Source organism: Melospiza melodia, chromosome 5 (assembly GCF_035770615.1).
Source record: "Melospiza melodia melodia isolate bMelMel2 chromosome 5, bMelMel2.pri, whole genome shotgun sequence".
NCBI classification, from domain to species: domain Eukaryota; kingdom Metazoa; phylum Chordata; class Aves; order Passeriformes; family Passerellidae; genus Melospiza; species Melospiza melodia.
The window spans coordinates 59,125,822-59,150,023 of NC_086198.1; positions in this window are offsets into that span (position 1 = coordinate 59,125,822).

Genomic DNA, 24,202 nt, shown 5'->3' on the forward strand with positions numbered 1-24,202 from the left:
TTCCCTGACAAACAAAAGTAATCTGTCCCGCTTCTGGTTGGCAGATTCCAGGAGCCACTTGGTACTATCAAATCAGCCCAACTTGGCACTGGTGCCACCTCTGGTCTGGGAACCATCCTGCGTATCGTGGATTCTAATTAGCCATCCGTCCACTCCCAGCCACAGGCCCCCAAACGCAAACAACGGCGCTTTACCCTGGAAAACAAAACTCGTCTGCCAACTTTTTGATGGCAGATTGCCGGAGCCACTTGGTACTATCAAACCAGCCCAACTTGGCACTCTTGCCACCTTGGGTCTGGGAACCATGCTGCGTATCGTGGATTATAAGGAGCCAGCCGGCCACTCCCTGCCACAGGCCCCCAAACAGAAACAACGGCGCTTTTCCCTGGAAAACATAATTCCCCGGCCAACTATTTGATGGCAGATTGCAGGAGCCACTTGGGACTATCAAATCAGCCCAACTTGGCACTGGTGCCACCTCAGGTCTGGGAACCATCCTGCCTATCGTAGCTTTTCAGGAGCCAGCCGGTCACTCCCAGCCATAGGCGCCCAGACACAAAGCTCGGCCCGTTTCCCTGGCAAACCAAAGTAAGCTGCCCCGCTTCTTGATGGCAGATTGCAGGAACCACTTTTCACCATCAAAGTAGCCCGACTTGGAACTGGTGCCACCTCTGGTCTGGGAACCATGCTGCGTATCGTGGATTCTAAGGAGCCAGCCGGCCACTGCCAGCCACAGGCCCCCAAACACAAACAACGGCGCTTTTCCCTGGAAAACAAAACTGGCCTGCCAACTTTTTGATGGCAGATTGCAGGAGCCACTTGCTACTATCAAATCAGCCCAACTTGGCACTGGTGCCGCCATGGGTCTGGTCACCATCCTGCCTATCGTAGCTTTTCAGGAGCCAGCCGGTCACTCCCAGCCATTGGCCCCCAGGCAAAAACCTCGGCCCGTTTCCCTGGCAAACAAAAGTAAGCTGCCCCGCTTCTGCATGGCAGATTGCAGGAACCACTTGGTATTATAAAACCAGCCCGACTTGGCACTGGTGCCACCTCTGGTCTGGGAACCATGCTGCGTATCGGGGATTCTAAGGAGCCAGCCGGCCACTCCCACCCAAAGGCCCCCAAACACAAACAACGGCGCTTTTCCCTGGAAAACAAAACTCGCCTGCCAACCTTTTGATGGCAGATTGCAGGAGCCACTTGGTACTATCAAACCAGCTCAACTTGGCACTGGTGCCACCATGGGTCTGGTCACCATCCTGCCTATCTTAGCTTTTCAGGACCTAGCAGGTCACTCCCAGCCATAGGCCCGCAGACACAAAGCTCGGCCCGTTTCCCTGGCAAACAAAAGTAAGCTGCCCCGCTTCTGGATGGCAGATTGCAGGAGCCACTTGGTACTATCAAACCAGTCCAACTTGGCACTGGTGCCACCTTGGGTCTGGGAACCATCCTGCGTATCGTGGATTCTAATGAGCCAGCAGGTCACTCCCAGCCACAGGCCCCCAAACACAAACCACAGCGCTTTTCCCTGGAAAATTAAACCCGCCTGCCGACATTTTGATGGCAGATTGCAGGAGCCACTTGCTACTATCAAATCAGCCCAACTTGGCACTGGTGCCACCATGGGTCTGGTAAACATCCTGCCTATCGTAGCTTTTCAGGAGCCAGCCGGTCACTCCCTGCCATAGGCCCCCAGACACAAACCTCGGCCCGTTTCCCTGGCAAACAAAAGTAAGCTGCCCCGCTTCTGGATGGCAGATTGTAGGACGCACTTGGTACTATCAAACCAGCCCGACTTGGCACTGGTGCCACCTCAGGTCTGGGAACCATCCTGCGTATCGTGGATTCTAAGGAGCCAGCCGGCCACTCCCAGCCACAGGCCCCCAAACACAAACAACGGCGCTTTTCCCTGGAAAACAAAACTCGCCTGCCAAATTTTGACGGCAGATTGCAGGAGCCACTTGGTACTATCAAATCAGCCCAACTTGGGACTGGTGCCACCATGGGTCTGGTCACCATCCTGCCTATCGTAGCTTTTCAGGAGGCAGCCAGTCACTCCCAGCCATAGGCCCCCAGACAAAAACCTCGGCCCGTTTCCCTGGCAAACAAAAGTAAGCTGCCCTGCTTCTGGATGGCAGATTGCAGGAACCACTTGGTACTATCAAACCAGCAAAACTTGGCACTGGTGCCACCTTGGGTCTGGATACCATGCTGCGTATCGTGGATTCTAAGGAGCCAGCCGGCCACTCCCAGCCACAGGTCCCCAAACACAAACAACGGCGCTTTTCCCTGGAAAACAAAACTCTCCTGCCAACTTTTTGATGGGAGATTGCAGGAGCCACTTGGTTTTATCAAGTCAGACCAACTTGGCACTGGTGCCACCATGAGTCTGGTCACCATCCTGCCTATCGTAGCTTTTCAGGAGCCAGCCGGTCACTCCCAGCCATAGGCCCCCAGACACAAAGCTCGGCCCGTTTCCCTGACAAACAAAAGTAAGTTATCCCGCTTCTGGATGGCAGATTGCAGGAACCACTTGGTACTATCAAACCAGCCCGACTTGGCACTGGTGCCACCTCTGGTCTGGGAACCATCCTGCGTATCGTGGATTCTAATTAGCCATCCGTCCACTCCCAGCCACAGGCCCCCAAACAAAAACAACGGCGCTTTTCCCTGGAAAACAAAACTCGCCTGCCAACTTTTTGATGGCAGATTGCCAGAGCCACTTGGTACTATCAAACCAGCCCAACTTGGCACTGGTGCCACCTTGGGTCTGGGAACCATGCTGCGTATCGTGGATTATAAGGAGCCAGCCGGCCACTCCCTGCCACAGGCCCCCAAACACAAACCACAGCGCTTTTCCCTGGAAAACAAAATTCGCCGGCCAACTTTTTGATGGCAGATTGCAGGAGCCACTTGGTACTATCAAATCAGCCCAACTTGGCACTGGTGCCACCATGGGTCTGGTCACCATCCTGCCTATCGTAGCTTTTCAGGAGCCAGCCGGTCACTCCCAGCCATAGGCGCCCAGACACAAAGCCCTGCCCTTTTCCCTGGCAAACCAAAGTAAGCTGCCCCGCTTCTGGATGGCAGATTGCAGGAACCACTTTTCACCATCAAATAGCCCGACTTGGAACTGGTGCCATCTCTGGTCTGGGAACCATGCTGCGTATCGTGGATTCTAAGGAGCCAGCCGGCCACTCCCAGCCACAGGCCCCCAAACACAAACAACGGCGCTTTTCCCTGGAAAACAAAACTCGCCTGCCAACTTTTTGATGGCAGATTGCAGGAGCCACTTGGTACTATCAAACCAGCTCAACTTGGCACTTGTGCCACCATGGGTCTGGTCACCATCCTGCCTATCTTAGCTTTTCAGGACCTAGCCGGTCACTCCCAGCCATAGGCCCCCAGACACAAAACTCGACCCGTTTCCCTGGCAAACAAAAGTAAGCTGCCCCGCTTCTGGATGGCAGATTGTAGGAAGCACTTGGTACTATCAAACCAGCCCAACTTGGCACTGGTGCCACCTCTGGTCTGGGAACCATCCTGCGTATCGTGGATTCTAAGGAGCCAGCCGGCCACTCCCAGCCATAGGCACCCAAACACAAACAACGGCGCTTTTCCCTGGAAAACAAAACTCGCCTGCCAACATTTTGATGGCAGATTGCAGGAGCCACTTGGTGCTATCAAACCAGCCCAACTTGGCACTTGTGCCACCATGGGTCTGCTCACCATCCTGCCTATCGTAGCTTTTCAGGAGCCAACCGCTCACTCCCAGCCATAGGCCCCCCGACAAAAAGCTCGGCCCGTTTCCCTGGCAAAGAAAAGTAAGCTGCCCCGCTTCTGGATGGCAGATTGCAGGAGCCACTTTGCACCATCATACTAGCCCGACTTGGCACTGGTGCCACCTTGGGTCTGGGAACCATCCTGCGTATCGTGGATTCTAAGGAGCCACCCGGCCACTCCAAGCCACAGGCCCCCAAACACAAACAACGGCGCTTTTCCCTGGAAAACAAAACTCGCCTGCCAAATTTTGACGGAAGATTGTAGGAGCCACTTGGTACTATCAAATCAGCCCAACTTGGGACTGGTGCCACCATGGGTCTGGTCACCATCCTGCCTATCGTAGCTTTTCAGGAGCCAGCCGGTCACTCCCAGCCATAGGCCCCCAGACAAAAACCTCGGCCCGTTTCCCTGGCAAACAAAAGTAAGCTGCCCTGCTTCTGGATGGCAGATTGCAGGAACCACTTGGTACTATCAAACCAGCAATACTTGGCACTGGTGCCACCTTGGGTCTGGATACCATGCTGCGTATCGTGGATTCTAAGGAGCCAGCCGGCCACTCCCAGCCACAGGCCCCCAAACAAAAACAACGGCGCTTTTCCCTGGAAAACAAAACTCTCCTGCCAACTTTTTGATTGCAGATTGCAGGAGCCACTTGATTTTATCAAATCAGCCCAACTTGGCACTGGTGCCACCATGGGTCTGGTCACCATCCTGCCTATCGTAGCTTTTCAGGAGCCAGCCGGTCACTCCCAGCCATAGGCCCCCAGACAAAAAGCTCGGCCCGTTTCCCTGGCAAACAAAAGTAAGCTACCCCGCTTCTGGATGGCAGATTGCAGGAGCCATTTTGCAACATCAAACTAGCCCGTCTTGGCACTGGTGCCACCTTGGGTCTGGGAACCATCCTGCGTATCGTGGATTCTAATTAGCCATCCGTCCACTCCCAGCCACAGGCCCCCAAACAAAAACAACGGCGCTTTTCCCTGGAAAACAAAACTCGTCTGCCAACTTTTTGATGGCAGATTGCCAGAGCCACTTGGTACTATCAAACCAGCCCAACTTGGCACTGGTGCCACCTTGGGTCTGGGAACCATGCTGCGTATCGTGGATTATAAGGAGCCAGCCGGCCACTCCCTGCCACAGGCCCCCAAACAAAAACCACAGCGCTTTTCCCTGGAAAACGAAATTCGCCGGCCAACTTTTTGATGGCAGATTGCAGGAGCCACTTGGTACTATCAAATCAGCCAAACTTGGCACTGGTGCCACCATGGGTCTGGTCACCATCCTGCCTATCGTAGCTTTTCAGGAGCCAGCCGGTCACTCCCAGCCATAGGCGCCCAGACACAAAGCCCTGCCCTTTTCCCTGGCAAACCAAAGTAAGCTGCCCCGCTTCTGGATGGCAGATTGCAGGAACCACTTTTCACCATCAAATAGCCCGACTTGGAACTGGTGCCATCTCTGGTCTGGGAACCATGCTGCGTATCGTGGATTCTAAGGAGCCAGCCGGCCACTCCCAGCCACAGGCCCCCAAACACAAACAACGGCGCTTTTCCCTGGAAAACAAAACTCGCCTGCCAACTTTTTGATGGCAGATTGCAGGAGCCACTTGGTACTATCAAACCAGCTCAACTTGGCACTGGTGCCACCATGGGTCTGGTCACCATCCTGCCTATCTTAGCTTTTCAGGACCTAGCCGGTCACTCCCAGCCATAGGCCCCCAGACACAAAGCTCGACCCGTTTCCCTGGAAAACAAAAGTAAGCTGCCCCGCTTCTGGATGGCAGATTGTAGGAAGCACTTGGTACTATCAAACCAGCCCAACTTGGCACTGGTGCCACCTCTGGTCTGGGAACCATCCTGCGTATCGTGGATTCTAAGGAGCCAGCCGGCCACTCCCAGCCATAGGCACCCAAACACAAACAACGGCGCTTTTCCCTGGAAAACAAAACTCGCCTGCCAACATTTTGATGGCAGATTGCAGGAGCCACTTGGTGCTATCAAACCAGCCCAACTTGGCACTTGTGCCACCATGGGTCTGCTCACCATCCTGCCTATCGTAGCTTTTCAGGAGCCAACCGCTCACTCCCAGCCATAGGACCCCCGACAAAAAGCTCGGCCCGTTTCCCTGGCAAAGAAAAGTAAGCTGCCCCGCTTCTGGATGGCAGATTGCAGGAGCCACTTTGCACCATCATACTAGCCCGACTTGGCACTGGTGCCACCTTGGGTCTGGGAACCATCCTGCGTATCGTGGATTCTAAGGAGCCAGCCGGCCACTGCCAGCCACAGGCCCCCAAACAAAAACAACGGCGCTTTTCCCTGGAAAACAAAACTCGCCTGCCAAATTTTGACGGAAGATTGTAGGAGCCACTTGGTACTATCAAATCAGCCCAACTTGGGACTGGTGCCACCATGGGTCTGGTCACCATCCTGCCTATCGTAGCTTTTCAGGAGCCAGCCGGTCACTCCCAGCCATAGGCCCCCAGACAAAAACCTCGGCCCGTTTCCCTGGCAAACAAAAGTAAGCTGCCCCGCTTCTGGATGGCAGATTGCAGGAACCACTTGGTACTATCAAACCAGCAATACTTGGCACTGGTGCCACCTTGGGTCTGGATACCATGCTGCGTATCGTGGATTCTAAGGAGCCAGCCGGCCACTCCCAGCCACAGGCCCCCAAACACAAACAACGGCGCTTTTCCCTGGAAAACAAAACTCTCCTGCCAACTTTTTGATGGCAGATTGCAGGAGCCACTTGGTTTTATCAAATCAGCCCAACTTGGCACTGGTGCCACCATGGGTCTGGTCACCATCCTGCCTATCGTAGCTTTTCAGGAGCCAGCCGGTCACTCCCAGCCATAGGCCCCCAGACAAAAAGCTCGGCCCGTTTCCCTGGCAAACAAAAGTAAGCTACCCCGCTTCTGGATGGCAGATTGCAGGAGCCATTTTGCACCATCAAACCAGCCCGTCTTGGCACTGGTGCCACCTCTGGTCTGGGAACCATCCTGCGTATCGTGGATTCTAATTAGCCAGCCGGCCACTCCCTACCACAGGCCCCCAAACAAAAACAACGGCGCAGTTCCCTGGAAAACAAAACTCGCCTACCAACTATTTGATGGCAGATTACAGGAGCCACTTGGTACTATCAAACCAGCCCAACTTGGCACTGGTGCCACCATGGGTCTGGTCACCATCCTGCCTATCGTAACTTTTCAGGAGCCAGCCGGTCACTCCCAGCCATAGGTCCCCAGTCACAAACCTCGGCCCGTTTCCCTGGCAAACAAAAGTAAGCTGCCCTGCTTCTGGATGGCAGATTGCAGGAGCCACTTGGTACTATCAAACCAGCCCAACTTGGCACTGGTGCCACCTCTGGTCTGGGACCCATCCTGCGTATCGCGGATTCTAAGGAGTCAGTCGGCCACTCCCAGCCACAGGCCCCCAAACACAAACAACGGCCCGTTTCCGTGGCAAACAAAAGTAAGCTGCCCCGCTTCTGGATGGCAGATTGCAGGAACCACTTGGTAGTATCAAACCAGCACAACTTGGCACTGGTGGCACCTCTTTTCTGGTAACCATGCTGCGTATCGTGGTTTCTAAGGAGCCAGCCGGGCACTCCCAACCACAGGCCCCAAAACACAAACAATGGCGCTTTTCCCTGGAAAACAAAACTCGCCTGCCAACTTTTTGATGGCAGATTGCAGGAGCCACTTGGTACTATCAAACCAGCCCAACTTGGCACTGGTTCCACCATGGGTCTGGTCACCATCCTGCCTATCGTAGCTTTTCAGGAGCAAGCCGGTCGCTCCCTGCCATAGGCCCCGAGACACAAAGCTCGGCCCGTTTCCCTGGCAAACAAAAGTAAGCACCCCCGCTTCTGGATGGCAGATTGCAGGAGCCCCTTGGTACTATCAAACCAGCCCGACTTGGCACTGGTGCCACCTCTGGTCTGGGAACCATCCTGCGTATCGTGGATTTTAAGGAGCCAGTCGGCCACTCCCAGCCATACGCCTCCAAACACAAACAACGGTCCGTTTCCCTGGCAAAGAAAAGTAAGCTGCCCCGCTTCTGGATGGCAGATTGCAGGAACCACTTGTTGCCAAGTTGGGGTGGTTTGATAGTACCAAGTGGCTCCTGCAATCTGCCATCAAAATGTTGGCAGGCCAGTTTTGTTTTCCAGGGAAAAGCGCCATTGTTTGTGTTTGGGGGACTGTGGCTGGGAGTGGCCGGCTGGCTCCTTAGAATCCACGATACGCAGGATGGGTCCCAGACCAGAGGTGGCACCAGTGCCAAGTCGGGCTGGTTTGATGGTGCAAAGTGACTCCTGCAATCTGCCATCCAGAAGCGGGGTAGCTTACTTTTGTTTGCCAGGGAAACGGGCCGAGCTTTGTGTCTGGGGGCCTATGGCTGGGAGTGACCAGCTGGCTCCTGAAAAGCTACGATAGGCAGGATGGTGACCAGACCCATGGTGGCACCAGTGCCAAGTTGGGCTGGTTTGATAGTACCAAGTGGCTCCTGCAATCTGCCATCAAAAAGTTGGCAGGTGAGTTTTGTTTTCCAGGGAAAAGCGCCGTTGTTTTTGTTTGGGGGCCTGTGGCTGGGAGTGGCCAGCTGGCTCCTTAGAATCCACGATACGCAGGATGGTTCCCAGACCAGAGGTGGCACCAGTACCAAGTCGGGCTGGTTTGATGGTGCAAAGTGGCTCCTGCAATCTGCCATCCAGAAGCGGGGTAGCTTACTTTTGTTTGCCAGGGAAACGGGCCGAGGTTTGTGACTGGGGGCCAATGGCTGGGAGCACTGGCTGGCGCCTGAAAAGCTACGATAGGCAGGATGGTGACCAGACCCATGGTGGCACCAGTGCCAAGTTGGGCTGGTTTGATAGTACCAAGTGGCTCCTGCAATCTGCCATCAAAAAGTTGGCAGGCCAGTTTTGTTTTCCAGGGAAAAGCGCCGTTGTTTGTGTTTGGAGGCCTGTGGCTGGGAGTGGCCGGCTGCCTCCTTTGAACCCAGGATACGCAGGATGGTTCCCAGAGCCAAGGTGGCGCCAGTGCCAAGTTGGGCTGGTTTGATAGTACCAAGTGGCTCCTGCAATCTGCCATCCAGAAGCGGGACAGCTTAATTTTGTTTCCCAGGGAAACGGGCCGAGGTATTTGTCTGGGGGCCTATGGCTGGGAGTGACTGGCTGGCTACTGAAAAGCTACGATAGGCAGGATGGCTACCAGACTCATGGTGGCACCAGTGCCAAGTCGGGCTGGTTTGATAATACTAAATAGCTCCTGCAATCTGCCATCCAGACGCGGGGCAGCGGATTTTTGTTTGCTGGAGAAAAGTTCCGTGGTTTTTTTTTGGGGGTATATGGCTGGACGTGGCCGGCTGGCTCCTTAAAAAGCTCGATACGCAGGATTGTTCCCTGACCCAAGGTGGCATCAGTGCCAAGTCGGGCTGTTTTCGTAGTACCAAGTGCGTCCTGCAATTTGCCATCCAGAAGAGGGGCAGTTGAGTTTTGTTTGCCAGAGAAAAGGGCCGTGGTGTATTTTTGGGGGCATATGGTTGAGAGTGGCCGGCTGGCCCCTGAAAATCCACGATAGGCAGGATGGTTCCCAGAACCAAGGTGGCACCAGGGCCATGTTGGCCTGGTTTGATAGTACCATGTGGCTCCTGCAATCTCCCATCCTGAAGCGGGGCTGCTTACTTTTGTTTGCCAGGGAAACGGGCCGATATATTTGTCTGGGGGCCTATGGCTGGGAGTGAGCGGCTGGCTCCTGAAAAGCTACGATAGGCAGGATGGTGACCAGACCCATGGTGGCACCAGTGCCAAGTTGGGCTGGTTTGATAGTACCAAGTGGCTCCTGCAATCTGCCATCAAAAAGTTGGCAGGCGAGTTTTGTTTTCCAGGGAAAAGCGCCGTTGTTCTTGTTTAGAGGCCTGTGGCTGGGAGTGGCCGGCTGCCTCCTTTGAACCCAGGATACGCAGGATGGTTCCCAGAGCCAAAGTGGCACCAGTGCCAAGTTGGGCTGGTTTGATAATACCAAGTGGCTCCTGCAATCTGCCATCCAGAAGCGGGACAGCTTACTTTTGTTTCCCAGGGAAACGGGCCGAGGTATTTGTCTGGGGGCCTATGGCTGGGAGTGACCGGCTGGCTACTGAAAAGCTACGATAGGCAGGATGGTTACCAGACTCATGGTGGCACCAGTGCCAAGTCGGGCTGGTTTGATAATACTAAATAGCTCCTGAAATCTGCCATTCAGACGCGCGGCAGCGGATTTTTGTTTGCTGGAGAAAAGTTCCGTGGTTTTTTTTTGGGGGTATATGGCTGGACGTGGCCGGCTGGCTCCTTAAAAAGATCGATACGCAGGATTGTTCCCTGACCCAAGGTGGCATCAGTGCCAAGTCGGGCTGTTTTCGTAGTACCAAGTGCGTCCTGCAATTTGCCATCCAGAAGAGGGGCAGTTGAGTTTTGTTTGCCAGAGCAAAGGGCCGTGGTATGTGTTTGGGGGCATATGGCTGAGAGTGGCCGGCTGGCCCCTGAAAATCCACGATAGGCAGGATGGTTCCCAGACCAGAGGTGGCACAAGTGCCATGTTGGCCTGGTTTGATAGTACCATGTGGCTCCTGCAATCTGCCATCCAGAAGCGGGGCAGCTTACTTTTGTTTGCCAGGGAAACGGGCCGAGGTTTGTGTCTGGGGGCCTATGGCTGCGAGTGACTGGCTGGCTCCTGAAAAGCTACGATAGGCAGGATGGTGACCAGACCCAAAGTGGAACCAGTACCAAGTTGGGCTGGTTTGATAGTACCAAGTGGCTCCTGCAATCTGCCATCAAAAAGTTGGCAGGCGAGTTTTGTTTTCCAGGGAAAAGCGCCGTTGTTTGTGTTTGGGGGCCTGTGGCAGGAAGTGGCCGCCTGTCCTCGTAGAATCTACGTTACGCAGCATGGTTCCCAGAGCCAAGGTGGCACGAGGGCCAAGTCGGGCAGGTTTGATAGTACCAAATGCATCCTGCAATCTGCCATCCAAAAGCGGGGCAGTTTACTTTTGTTTGCCAGGGAAACGGGCCGAGGTTTGTGTCTGGGGGCCTATGGCAGGGAGTGACCGTCTGGCTCCTGAAAAGCTACGATAGGCAGGATGTTTACCAGACCCATGGTGGCACCAGTGCCAAGTTGGGCTGATTTGATAGTACCAAGTGGCTCCTGCAATCTGCCATCCAGAATCGGGGCAGCTTACTTTTGTTTTCCAGGGAAACGGGCCGAGGTTTGTGTCTGGGGGCCTATGGCAGGGAGTGACCGGCTGGCTCCTGAAAAGGTACGATAGGCAGGATGGTGACCAGACCCATGGTGGCACCAGTGCCAAGTTGGGCTGGTTTGATAGCACCAAGTGGCTCCTGCAATCTGCCATCAAAATGTTGGCAGGCGAGTTTTGTTTTCCAGGGAACAGCGCCGTTGTTTTTGTTTGGGCGCCTGTGGCTCACAGTGGCCGGGTGGCTGCTTAGAATCCACGATACGCAGGATGGTTCCCAGACCCAAGGTGGCACCAGTGCCAAGTCGGGCTGGTTTGACACTACCAAGTGGCTCCTGCAATCTGCCATCCAGAATCGGGGCAGCTTAATTTTGTTTGCCAGGGAAACGGTCCGAGGTTTTTGTCTGGGGGCCTATGGCTGAGAGTGACCGGCTGGCTCCTGAAATGCTACAATAGGCAGGATGGTTCCCAGACCCATAGTGGCACCAGTGCCAAGTTGGGATGATTTGATAGTACCAAGTGGCTCCTGCAATCTGCCATCAAAAAGCTGGCAGGCGGGTTTTCTTTTCCAGGGAAAAGTGCCGTTGTTTGTGTTTGGGGGCCTGTGGCTGGGAGTGGCCGGCTGGCTCCTTAGAATCCACGATATGTAGGATTGTTCCCAGACCCAAGGTGGCACCAGTGCCAAGTCGGGCTGGTTTGATGGTGCAAAGTGGCTCCTGCAATCTGCCATCCAGACGCGGGGCAGCGGATTTTTGTTTCCATGAGAAATGATCCGTGGTTTGTTTTTGGTGGTATATGGCTGGGCGTGGCCGGCTGGCTCCTTAAAAAGCACGATATGCAGGATGCTTCCCTGACACAAGGTGGCACCAGTGCCACGTCGGGCGGTTTTCGTAGTACAAAGTGCGTCCTAAAATTTGCCATCCAGAAGAGGGGCAGTTGAGTTTTGTTTGCCAGAGAAAAGGGCCGTGGTTTGTTTTTGGGGGCATATGGCTGAGAGTGGCCGGCTGGCCCCTGAAAATCCACGATAGGCAGGATGGTTCCCAGACCAGAGGTGTCACCAGTGCCAAGTCGGGCTGGTTTGATAGTACTAAATAGCTCCTGCAATCTGCCATGCAGAAGCGGGGCAGCTTACTTTTGTTTGCCAGGGAAAAGGGCCGAGGTTTGTGTTTGGGGGCCTATGGCTGCGAGTGACCGGCTGGCTCCTGAAAAGCTACGATAGGCAGGATGGTGACCAGACCCATGGTGGCACCAGTGCCAAGTTGGGCTGGTTTGATAGTACCAAGTGGCTCCGGCAATCTGCCATCAAAAAGTTGGCAGGCCAGTTTTGTTTTCCAGGGAAAAGCGCCGTTGTTTGTGTTTGGGGGCCTGTGGATGGGAGTGGCCAGCTGGCTCCTTAGAACCCACGATACGCAGGATGGTTCCCAGACCAGAGGTGGCACCAGTGCCAAGTTGGGCTGGTTTGATGGTGCAAAGTGGCTCCTGCAATCTGCCATCCAGAAGCGGGGAAGCTTACTTTTGTTTGCCAGGGAAACGGGCCGAAATATTTGTCTAGAGGCCTCTGGCTGGGGGTGGCTGGCTGGCACCTGAAAAGCTACGATAGGCAGGATGGTGACCAGACCCATGGTGGCACCAGTGCCAAGTTGCGCTGGTTTGATAGTACCAAGTGGCTCCTGCAATCTGCCATCAAATGTTTGGCAGGCGAGTTTTGTTTTCCAGGGAAAAGCACCGTTGTGTGTGTTTTGGGGCCTGTGGCTGGGAGTGGCCAGCTGGCTCCTTAGAATCCACGATACGCAGGATGGTTCCCAGACCCAAGGTGGCACCAGTGCCAAGTCGGGCTGGTTTGTTAGTACCAAGTGGTTCCTGCAATCTGCCATCCAGAAGCGGGGCAGCTGAATTTTGTTTGCCAGAGAAAAAGGCTGTTGTTTGTGTTTCGGGGCCTGTGGCTGGGAGTGGCCGGCTGGCTCCTGAAAATCCATGATACGCAGCATGGTTCCCAGACCCAAGGTGGCACCAGTGCCAAGTAGGGCTGGTTTCATAGTACCCAGTGGCTCCTGCAATCTGCCATCCAGAAGAGGGGCAGTTGAGTTTTGTTTTCCAGAGAAAAGGGCCGTGGTTTGTGTTTGGGGCCTATGGCTGAGAGTGACCAGCTGGCCCCTGAAAATCCACGATAGGAAGGATGGTTCCCAGATCCAAGGTGGCAGCAGTGCCATGTTGTGCTGGTGTGATAGTCCCAAGTGGCTCCTGCAATCTGCCATCCAGAAGCGGGGCAGCTGAATTTTGTTTGCCAGAGAAAAAGGCTGTGGTTTGTGTTTGGGGGCCTGTGGCTGGGAGTGGCCGGCTGGCTCTTGAACATCCATGATACGCAGCATGGTTCCCAGACCCAAGGTGGCACCAGTGCCAAGTGGGGCTGGTTTCACAGTGTCAAGTGCCTCCTGCAATCTCCCATCCAGAAGCGGGGCAGCTGAGTTTTGTTTGCCTGTGAAACGGGCCGTTGTTTTTGATTGGGGTCTGTGGCCGAGAGTGTTCGGCTGGCTCCTGACAACCCACAATACGCAGGATGGTTCCCAGACCCAAGGTGGCACCAGTGCCAAGTCGGGCTGGTTTGATAGTACCAAGTGGCTCCTGCAATCTGCCATCCAGAAGCGGTGCAGTTGAGTTTTGTTTGCCAGAGTAAAGGGCCGTGGGTTGTGTTTGGGGGCATATGGCTGGGAGTGGCCGGCTGTCTCATTAAAAAGATCGATACGCAGGATGGTTCCCAGACCCAAGGTGGCACCAGTGCCAAGTCGGGCTGTTTTTATAGTACCAAGTGCGTCCTGCAATTTGCCATCCAGGAGAGGGGCAGTGGAGTTTTGTTTGCCAGAGAATAGCGCAGATGTTTGTGTTTGGGGGCTTGTGGCTGGGAGTGGCCGACTGGCGCCTTAGAATCTGTGTTACGCAGCATGGTTCCCAGACCAGAGGTGGCACCAGTGCCAAGTTGGGCTGGTTTGATAGTACCAAGTGGCTCCTGCAATCTGCCATCCAGAAGCGGGGCAGCTTACTTTTGTTTGCCAGGGAAACGGGCCGAGGTTTGTGACTTGGGACCTATGGCTGGGAGTGACCGGCTGGCTCCTGGAAAGCTACAATAGGCAGGATGGTGACCAGACCCATGGTGGCACCAGTGCCAAGTTGGGCTGGTTTGATAGTACCAAGTGGCTCCTGCAATCTGCCATCAAAAAGTTGGCAGGCGAGTTTTGTTTTCCAGGGAAAAGCGCCGTTGTTTGTATTTGGGGGCCTGTGGCTGGGAGTGGCCGGCTCGCTCCTTTGAACCCACGATACGCAGGATGGTTCCCAGACCCAAGGTGGCACCAGTGCCAAGTTGGGCTGGTTTGATACTACCAAGTGCGTCCTGCAATCTGCCATCCAGAAGCGGGGCAGCTTAATTTTGTTTGCCAGGGAAACGGGCCGTGGGTTTTGTATGGGGGCCTATGGCTGAGAGTGGCCGGCTGGCTCCTGAAAATCCACGCTAGGCAGCATGGTTCCCAGATGCAAGGTGGCACCAGTGCCAAGTCGGGCTGGTTTGATGGTGCAAAGTGGCTCCTGCAATCTGCCATCCAGAAGCGGGGCAGCTGATTTTTGTTTGCCAGAGAAAAATTCCGTGGATTGTTTTTGGGGGCATATTGCTTGGAGTGGCCGGCTGGCTCCTTAAAATGCTCGATACGCATGATGGTTCCCAGGCCCAAGGTGTCACCACTACCAAGTCGGCCTCCGGTTTTAGTATCAAGTTCATCCTGCAATTTGCCATCCAGAAGAGGGGCAGTTGAGTTTTGTTTGCCAGAGAAACGGGCCGAGGTTTCTGTTTGGGGACATATGGCTGAGAGTGGCCGGGTGGCCCCTGAATATCCACGATACACAGCATGGTTCCCAGATCAGAGGTGGCACCAGTGCCAAGTTGGGCTGGTTTGATAGTCCCAAGTGTCTCCTGCAATCTGCCATCCAGAAGCGGGGCAGCTTACTTTTGTTTGCCAGAGAAATAGGCCTAGGTTTTTGTCTGGGGGCCTATGGCTAGGAGTGGCCGGCTGGCTCCTAAGAATCCACGATACGCAGGATGTTTCCCAGACCCAAGGTGGCACCAGTGCCAAGTCGGGCTGGTTTGATAGTACCAAGTGGCTCCTGCAAACTCCATCAAAATGTTGGCAGACGTGTTTTGTTTTCCAGGGAACAGCGCCGTTGATTTTGTTTGGGGACCTGTGGCTGGGAGTGGCCGGCTGGCTCCTTAGAATCCACGATACGCAGGATGGTTCCCAGACCCAAGGTGGCACCAGTGCCAAGTCGGGCTGGTTTGATTACACCAAGTGGTTCCTGCAATCTGCCATCCAGAAGTGAGGCAGCTAAGTTTTGTTTGCCAGAAAAAAGGGCCGTGGTTTTTGTTGGGGGCCTGTGGCTGGGAGTAGCCGGCTGGCTCCTTAAAATCCACGATAGGCTGGATGGTTCCCAGACCCAAGGTGGCACCAGTGCCAAGTCGGGCTGGTTTGATAGTACCAAGTGGCTCCTGCAATCTGCCATCCAGAAGCGGGGCAGCTTACTTTTGTTTGCCAGAGAAATAGGCCTAGGTTTTTGTTTGGGGGCCTGTGGCTAGGAGTGGCCGGCTGGCTCCTAAGAATCCACGATACGCAGGATGTTTCCCAGACCCAAGGTGGCACCAGTGCCAAGTCGGGCTGGTTTGATAGTACCAAGTGGCTCCTGCAAACTCCATCAAAAAGTTGGCAGGCGTGTTTTGTTTTCCAGGGAACAGCGCCGTTGATTTTGTTTGGGGGCCTGTGGCTGGGAGTGGCCGGCTGGCTCCTTAGAATCCACGATACGCAGGATGGTTCCCAGACCCAAGGTGGCACCAGTGCCAAGTCGGGCTGGTTTGATTACACCAAGTGGCTCCTGCAATCTGCCATCCAGAAGTGAGGCAGGTAAGTTTTGTTTGCCAGAAAAAAGGGCCGTGGTTTTTGTTGGGGGCCTGTGGCTGGGAGTGGCCGGCTGGCTCCTTAGAATCCACCATACGCAGGATGGTTCCCAGACCCAAGGTGGCACCAGTGCCAAGTCGGGCTGGTTTGATAGTCCCAAGTGGCTCCTGCAATCTGCCATCCAGACGCGTGGCAGCGGATTTTTGTTTCCATGAGAAATGGTCCGTGGTTTGTTTTTGGGGGTATATGGCTGGGCCTGGCCGGCTGGCTCCTTAAAAAGCTCGATATGCAGGATGGTTCCCTGACACAAGGTGGCACCAGTGCCACGTCGGGCGGTTTTCGTAGTACAAAGTGCGTCCTAAAATTTGCCATCCAGAAGAGGGGCAGTTGAGTTTTGTTTGCCAGAGAAAAGGTCCGTGGTTTGTTTTTGGGGGCATATGGTTGAGAGTGGCTGGCTGGCCCCTGAAAATCCACGATACACAGGATGGTTCCCAGATCCAAGGTGGCACCTGTGCCAAGTCGGGCTGATTTGATAGTACTAAGTAGCTCCTGCAATCTGCCATCCAGAAGCGGGGCAGCTTACTTTTGTTTGCCAGGGAAACGGGCCGAGGTTTGTGTTTGGGGGCCTATGGCTGAGAGTGACCGGCTGGCTCCTGAAAAGCTACGATAGGCAGGATGGTGACCAGACCCATGGTGGCACCAGTGCCAAGTTGGGCTGGTTTGATAGTACCAAGTGGTTCCTGCAATCTGCCATCCAGAAGCAGGGCAGCTGAGTTTTGTTTGCCAGAGAAAAAGGCCTTGCTTTGTGTTTGGGGGCATATGGCTGGGTGTGGCCAGCTGGCTCCTTAAAATGCACGATATGCAACATGGCTCCCAGACCCAAGGTGGCACCAGTGCCAAGTTGGGCTGGTTTGATAGTACCAAGTGGCTCCTGCAATCTTCCATGATCACGTGGAGAAATACTTTCTGGTTTCAGCCTCATGCTCTTTCTTCTCTCCCTCAACTTCTCTATCACCTCTCATCTGGTTCACATGCGCTGTCTTCAAGGTCCACAGGCTACTTTTCACAGAATCTTCTGGCCTGATGAAGTAAGAATGATGAATAGAACAGAGCTGGGATCTATTTTCCAGTTTGGATAAAATGCATTCTGCACACAAATCCAAGGAGAACGGGCTGCCCCGATGCCCAGAAAATCTTTCACTCCTGCTAGTGTTCTACGTCAACCGCAACTTAGTCTGAAAGAAAAGCTTTTTCTCTGAGAGCATCTGAGAGGTTTGCATGAAGCACTGATATCTGACATATGCAATTTTGAATAGGAGAGGAAAAAGAAAATGGCAAGGAGTTTTTAATTTTAGTGGTTTCAATTTTAATTTCCGTGCACTTTTTCAAAACTTGTCAGCTCAAATGCCCATCAACATCTTTTAGTCATCTGTAAGTCAGTATTCATATAAAATGTGCTTCAAATCCAAAGAATTTCAAATTTGCACTCCAAGCTTCTATGCCTAGATTTATGATTTCCTACACATATTAGATGAAAGGAAGGCCTTTTTTACTGTGGGAGTGCTGGAACACTGGAACAGGTTGCCCAGAGAAGTTGTGGGTGTCCCATCCCTGAAAGTATTCAAGGTCACCTTGGACGGGGCTTGGAGCAGCAACAAAGGAGAAGCTTGATGGTAGAGAAACAAAGTTGGACTATAGAAGAAACTCGGATTGAAGTATAGGATCAAGTTTTCTCTCAGCTCTTGGGGTAAATTCAAAGTTGTACAAAATGACATTTATCTGTGCTATTCACTACTGTAACAGAAAGTTTCATGAAAACTGTACAGAAGATAGTAAATTTTAAAAGAGATAAGAATTACAGCATAAAATCCATGGGATAGGTTACAACATGAGACACTCTCTAAGAGAAAATCTCTTTGTTTCAGCACTTCATCGGGGTAAGATTTCATGAAGTGCCAAAGAAGGCGGCAAAATATCATTCGGGACATTATTTACTGGAATTCAGCCTGGCCATTAGTAGGAACTGCCTTTGAACATATCATGTAGATATACCACACACACTTTCCCTTCACTGAAAAATTACTGTTTACAACAAATAAGCAATTGACGATCAAAATTGATTGAAAGCATCTTAAACATGTCAAGTATTTCATTGTAGATGATCTGTGATCCAAATGCTTCTTCCACCTTCGAGAGGGACAGAAGAATTCTTCCATATCATGATGGTTTAAAATTGTATCAACCAATGTTTTCTGCTGAAAAGATATCATCTATTTTTTTCTATTTTTGGAAGAAAATATTCCTAGACATACAACAGGTGAGAACTAAGTAATTTTAAAGAAACAAATGAAATGAAAATATTCTGTAAATAGAATGAAATGAAAAGCTGTGTTTTAAATAGGAGCTAAATATTAAACAGAATTTTTGTACCAGGCATTTGAATTACTGCACCAGCTCTTTTGCCCATCAAGAGAGGCATTTAGCATTTCAGTCTTTTCCAAGGTGTTCATGATCTGCTATGCTGATCTCTGTGTGTGCCTAGGTGTGTGTGGAGGGGGGGGCATATGAAGGGGAGTGTGTATGTTTGCTTTACAATTGTTGTGGCAGATTCATGCCTCAGCTCCACATTTTGTTTTAAAAAGGTCACACCGAGTGGATATGAAGTTTACTATCAACAAGAGATCGATTCCCAAATCATCCATTTGACTCTCCCTTATAAATCATGTGCTTTGTTGCATATTTTATCAAATATACTTTCAAGCCAGATGGAGGAAGGAGGATGTGGGAATCCCTCCACCATCTTGCAACTTTTATGTAAGTAGGTTTTCAAGAAAATCATCATTTCTCTTTTAAATATGTCTGGAACAGGCATGATGGTAGTGTCAACCTGTTGGAGTTTTTGTTGCTGGAAGAAGTTGTACAAAAGGATTGGTTTTTACATTGACCAGTTACTGAATCAAGCGCAGGAATACATTGGAAATTTAGCTGGGGGTTCCTTTTCCCAGCAGACTACTTCTAGAACGAGCTTGTACACTGAAGCTGACTCTTTTGCTCTCTTTTTGTTTCTTTCCTATTTTCTTGGCTTCTTTGCCACTATCTAGACAATTTTGGAACTTTGTTCCCAACTAAAATGGTTTCAATAGTCTGATTGTGATCATACATTTTTACAAGGAATTTTTAAAATCTTTCCTCGAGTCCAGAAAGTCAAGGACTTAGATCTTTTTCTTCCCTTATCAATATTGCCATGAAATTGATAAATAAAGACCAACTCTTTATTTTTGTTTTTAACCCACGTAGATAATTCCCATCCATTAATCCATTTTGTGGACCAATAGCTGCCATTCTGATGGAAGCTGTCACTTCTTAACAATAGGCATTCTGTGACTATGTTGACTGCACTTTGGGTGAAGATCCTAACTGGTCTTAGATATACATAGGGAGAAATTTGCTCAGCCAGTGTCAGTCTTAAGCATGCGTATCAGAAGATCTTTCTAGAGCTGGGAATTTTCCCATGAAAGGGATTCAGTTAGGGAAGAGACACTTGTGCCAGAGTTTTACATTCTTCTTGAACACTGCTTAAGGAACTTAGATGCCATGTCCATTTGGATCTCTGTCTGCACAGAACTTTGTCATGCCAGCGCTTTGAAATGCATCTTGAAGAGAATTCACTAGCACAGAATGAAAGAGAGTGGAAGGGGTTGGTGGGGCTAACCAGGCCCAACCCCCCTGCCTAAACCAGGATACCTAGAGCCTCTTGCCCAGGATTCTATCTGGGTGTACTTTTAATGTCTTCAAAGATCCAGGCTCCACAATCTTTCTGGGCAGTCTGTGCCGTGGTTCAGTCACCCTGACAGTAAAGAAACATTTACTGATGTTCAAAGGCAATCTCCTGTATTTCAGTGTGTGCCCACTGCCTCTTGTCTTTTCCCTCAGCATCACTGAAAAGACACTGATTCCCTCCCCTTTGCACTATTGCTTCCATATGTATGTGTGATGCCATGTAGAGGTATGTCAAAAACCTCCCTGAAGCCCAGGCAGATAATATTCCCTTCATCTACCAGTCAAGTTGATTCATCAGAGGAGTTTAAAGTGATGTTCAGCATGAAATTCCCCTGAAAAATCATGCTAACTACATTATTTGGTCATCTGTCATGTGCCTGGCAAGGATTTCCAGGAAGAGCTGCTTCATCAACTTCCTGGGGATAAAAAAGAGGCTGGCTGGTTTGTACTATGGCGAGTCCTCTTAATTGCCTTTTTTGAAGATGGGTGTCATTTGCTAACATCCACTCTTTAGCTCCTCTTCTCATCTACACCTCGGCAAAAAGCTTTTCCACTATGTCTGGCTAGGAAAAACTGTGCCAGCACAGAAAACATCTCCCATCGTGTTCTAGAAGTTGCACGGATGTCTGCCAAGTGTTTGGCAGGAAGAAAAGAAAAGTTGTCCAAAACAGCTTCCAATCAAATGTTCCTGTGATTGGAAAAGTCAGGAGAGTGCAAAGGTACTGTTTTCTATCAGTTGGCAAGGTGCGCACACAATCCCAGTGTTGTACAGCTTGCTTCTTCACCTTCCCGAAGCTGCCGCTCTCGCCGGCTGCCGGAGCCCAAGAAGCGGCTTCTTCGCGCAAAGACGATTGTGCCGCTCACAGTGCTCACCTTAGCGCGGCTTCTGCCGAAAGACGCCCGGCAGCGGCTCTTACCTCCGGAGAGCATCCTACCTTCGTCTTTAGCTCCTCTTCTCATCTACACCTCGGCAAAACGCTTTTCCACTATGTCTGGCTAGGAAAAACTGTGCCAGCACAGAAAACATCTCCCATCGTGTTCTAGAAGTTGCACGGATGTCTGCCAAGTGTTTGGCAGGAAGAAAAGAAAAGTTGTCCAAAACAGCTTCCAATCGAATGTTCATGTGATTGGAAAAGTCAGGAGAGTGCAAAGGTACTGTTTTCTATCAGTTGGCAAGGTGCGCACACAATCCCAGTGTTGTACAGCTTGCTTCTTCACCTTCCCGAAGCTGCCGCTCTCGCCGGCTGCCGGAGCCCAAGAAGCGGCTTCTTCGCGCAAAGACGATTGTGCCGCTCACAGTGCTCTCCTTAGCGCGGCTTCTGCCGAAAGACGCCCGGCAGCGGCTCTTACCTCCGGAGAGCATCCTACCTTCGTCTTTCGCGTCTTTTGTAGTCTACATCTTAGCAAAACGCTTTTCCACTATGTCTGGCTAGGAAAAACTGTGCCAGCACAGAAAACATCTCCCATCGTGTTCTAGAAGTTGCACGGATGTCTGCCAAGTGTTTGGCAGGAAGAAAAGAAAAGTTGTCCAAAACAGCTTCCAATCGAATGTTCCTGTGATTGAAAAAGTCAGGAGAGTGCAAAGGTACTGTTTTCTATCAGTTGGCAAGGTGCGCACACAATCCCAGTGTTGTACAGCTTGCTTCTTCACCTTCCCGAAGATGCCGCTCTCGCCGGCTGCCGGAGCCCAAGAAGCGGCTTCTTCGCGCAAAGACGATTGTGCCGCTCACAGGGCTCTCCTTAGCGCGGCTTCTGCCGAAAGACGCCCGGCAGCGGCTCTTACCTCCGGAGAGCATCCTACCTTCGTCTTTCGCGTCTTATGTAGTCTACACCTCGGCAAAAAGCTTTTCCACTATGTCTGGCTAGGAAAAACTGTGCCAGCACAGAAAACATCTCCCATCGTGTTCTAGAAGTTGCACGGATGTCTGCCAAGTGTTTGGCAGGAAGAAAAGAAAAGTTGTCCAAAACAGCTTCCAATCGAATGTTCCTGTGATTGGAAAAGTCAGGAGAGTGCAAAGGTACTGTTTTCTATCAGTTGGCAAGGTGCGCACACAATCCCAGTGTTGTACAGCTTGCTTCTTCACCTTCCCGAAGCTGCCGCTCTCGCCGGCTGCCGGAGCCCAAGAAGCGGCTTCTTCGCGCAAAGACGATTGTGCCGCTCACAGTGCTCTCCTTAGCGCGGCTTCTGCCGAAAGACGCCCGGCAGCGGCTCTTACCTCCGGAGAGCATCCTACCTTCGTCTTTCGCGTCTTATGTAGTCTACACCTCGGCAAAAAGCTTTTCCACTATGTCTGGCTAGGAAAAACTGTGCCAGCACAGAAAACATCTCCCATCGTGTTCTAGAAGTTGCACGGATGTCTGCCAAGTGTTTGGCAGGAAGAAAAGAAAAGTTGTCCAAAACAGCTTCCAATCGAATGTTCCTGTGATTGGAAAAGTCAGGAGAGTGCAAAGGTACTGTTTTCTATCAGTTGGCAAGGTGCGCACACAATCCCAGTGTTGTACAGCTTGCTTCTTCACCTTCCCGAAGCTGCCGCTCTCGCCGGCTGCCGGAGCCCAAGAAGCGGCTTCTTCGCGCAAAGACGATTGTGCCGCTCACAGGGCTCTCCTTAGCGCGGCTTCTGCCGAAAGACGCCCGGCAGCGGCTCTTACGTCCGGAGAGCATCCTACCTTCGTCTTTCGCGTCTTTTGTAGTCTACATCTTAGCAAAACGCTTTTCCACTATGTCTGGCTAGGAAAAACTGTGCCAGCACAGAAAACATCTCCCATCGTGTTCTAGAAGTTGCACGGATGTCTGCCAAGTGTTTGGCAGGAAGAAAAGAAAAGTTGTCCAAAACAGCTTCCAATCGAATGTTCCTGTGATTGGAAAAGTCAGGAGAGTGCAAAGGTACTGTTTTCTATCAGTTGGCAAGGTGCGCACACAATCCCAGTGTTGTACAGCTTGCTTCTTCACCTTCCCGAAGCTGCCGCTCTCGCCGGCTGCCGGAGCCCAAGAAGCGGCTTCTTCGCGCAAAGACGATTGTGCCGCTCACAGGGCTCTCCTTAGCGCGGCTTCTGCCGAAAGACGCCCGGCAGCGGCTCTTACCTCCGGAGAGCATCCTACCTTCGTCTTTCGCGTCTTTTGTAGTCTACATCTTAGCAAAACGCTTTTCCACTATGTCTGGCTAGGAAAAACCGTGCCAGCACAGAAAACATCTCCCATCGTTTTCTAGAAGTTGCAGAGATGTCTGCCAAGTGTTTGGGAGGAAGAAAAGAAAAGTTGTCCAAAACAGCTTCCAATCGAATGTTCCTGTGATTGGAAAAGTCAGGAGAGTGCAAAGGTACTGTTTTCTATCAGTTGGCAAGGTGCGCACACAATCCCAGTGTTGTACAGCTTGCTTCTTCACCTTCCCGAAGCTGCCGCTCTCGCCGGCTGCCGGAGCCCAAGAAGCGGCTTCTTCGCGCAAAGACGATTGTGCCGCTCACAGTACTCCCCTTAGCGCGGCCTCTGCCGAAAGACGCCCGGCAGCGGCTCTTACCTCCTGAGAGTGGCAGCTTCGGGAAGGTGAAGAAGCAAGCTGTACAACACTGGGATTGTGTGCGCACCTTGCCAACTGATAGAAAACAGTACCTTTGCACTCTCCTGACTTTTCCAATCACAGGAACATTCGATTGGAAGCTGTTTTGGACAACTTTTCTTTTCTTCCTCCCAAACACTTGGCAGACATCTCTGCAACTTCTAGAAAACGATGGGAGATGTTTTCTGTGCTGGCACGGTTTTTCCTAGCCAGACATAGTGGAAAAGCGTTTTGCTAAGATGTAGACTACATAAGACGCGAAAGACGAAGGTAGGATGCTCTCCGGACGTAAGAGCCGCTGCCGGGCGTCTTTCGGCAGAAGCCGCGCTAAGGAGAGCCCTGTGAGCGGCACAATCGTCTTTGCGCGAAGAAGCCGCTTCTTGGGCTCCGGCAGCCGGCGAGAGCGGCAGCTTCGGGAAGGTGAAGAAGCAAGCTGTACAACACTGGGATTGTGTGCGCACCTTGCCAACTGATAGAAAACAGTACCTTTGCACTCTCCTGACTTTTCCAATCACAGGAACATTCGATTGGAAGCTGTTTTGGACAACTTTTCTTTTCTTCCTGCCAAACACTTGGCAGACATCCGTGCAACTTCTAGAACACGATGGGAGATGTTTTCTGTGCTGGCACAGTTTTTCCTAGCCAGACATAGTGGAAAAGCGTTTTGCTAAGATGTAGACTACAAAAGACGCGAAAGACGAAGGTAGGATGCTCTCCGGAGGTAAGAGCCGCTGCCGGGCGTCTTTCGGCAGAAGCCGCGCTAAGGAGAGCACTGTGAGCGGCACAATCGTCTTTGCGCGAAGAAGCCGCTTCTTGGGCTCCGGCAGCCGGCGAGAGCGGCAGCTTCGGGAAGGTGAAGAAGCAAGCTGTACAACACTGGGATTGTGTGCGCACCTTGCCAACTGATAGAAAACAGTACCTTTGCACTCTCCTGACT